The 892-nt window shown below is 43.7% G+C and overlaps 1 non-coding gene across 1 annotated transcript; it reads left to right on the top strand.

Annotated features, from left to right (window-relative positions):
* The first annotated feature begins 581 nt into the window (after nt 1–581).
* Nucleotides 582–653, top strand: trnaw-cca (transfer RNA tryptophan (anticodon CCA)). Its single transcript has one exon. It is a non-coding gene; the product is annotated as a tRNA-Trp (tRNA).
* The last annotated feature ends 239 nt before the right edge of the window (nt 654–892 follow it).

The following is an 892-nucleotide window of genomic DNA, read 5'->3' as shown; positions in this document are numbered from 1 at the left end:
TCATAGACTTTTGATAGTTTGTTGGGGTGTTTTCAAACTGTAAGTGCTTTCCCATGTTTCTGCAGCAAAGCTTCGGGCATTTGTTGTCAATGTGAACGGAACAGCCTGACGTCGCAATCGCCATCAATATCGAACTTGGAACCTTTCGTGGGTAATGGGAACGTGAGAGTGACTACACTACAAAGTCGGCCACATAAAACACAGACCATGGAACCCAGCTGGACATAAAAGATGAAAGGGAAATATGGAATTTCAGTCTGCAGATCGGAAGCAGAAGCTGTTGAGAGGTTTCTAGACGCTTCTCCCCGTCACAGGTTATAAACTTCTGTGGAACTTTTTCACTTCCTCACCTCTTGGGGCTGAGGTCGTCTTGAGGGAGGGAATGTACACTCAAGGAATAATTCCCACTGGGCGTGCGAGTCAATGTAAACGCAGAAGGCCAGCAACTGAAGTTCTGCAAACCGAGCTAAAGTGCTATCAACAGCTGCCAGCTTGTGCAATTATCAATGCCATATAGATGGTGAATTGCAGCCAATCCGGTGAAACGCTGAAGTTTCTTGTATAAAGGAACTCCGTCGCTTGACTTCGTGGCGCAACGGTAGCGCGTCTGACTCCAGATCAGAAGGTTGCGTGTTCGAATCACGTCGAGGTCACAAGCGTTGCGTCGGATTTTGTCATCAAAATGTTTGCTCCGTCTCTGCTCAGTTGTTCTTCCCGAAATTAAAGGCCAAATTTAACAATGAATTTCCATGTCTAAAATGAAATACTGTGTCGAAATACAAAATCATCTTTCTTTTATTCCAAAACCTGCGTTGCTCGAAATTTGAAATAAAAAAAGAAAATTATGCAAGCATTCAGTAGTTCATTCAGCATCGAAAAGAGCTACATTTTC

Source organism: Hemitrygon akajei, chromosome 11 (genome assembly GCF_048418815.1).
Source record: "Hemitrygon akajei chromosome 11, sHemAka1.3, whole genome shotgun sequence".
Classification (NCBI taxonomy): domain Eukaryota; kingdom Metazoa; phylum Chordata; class Chondrichthyes; order Myliobatiformes; family Dasyatidae; genus Hemitrygon; species Hemitrygon akajei.
Note: the sequence above shows the minus strand (reverse complement) of the source record. Positions and strands in the feature narration are given on the sequence as shown.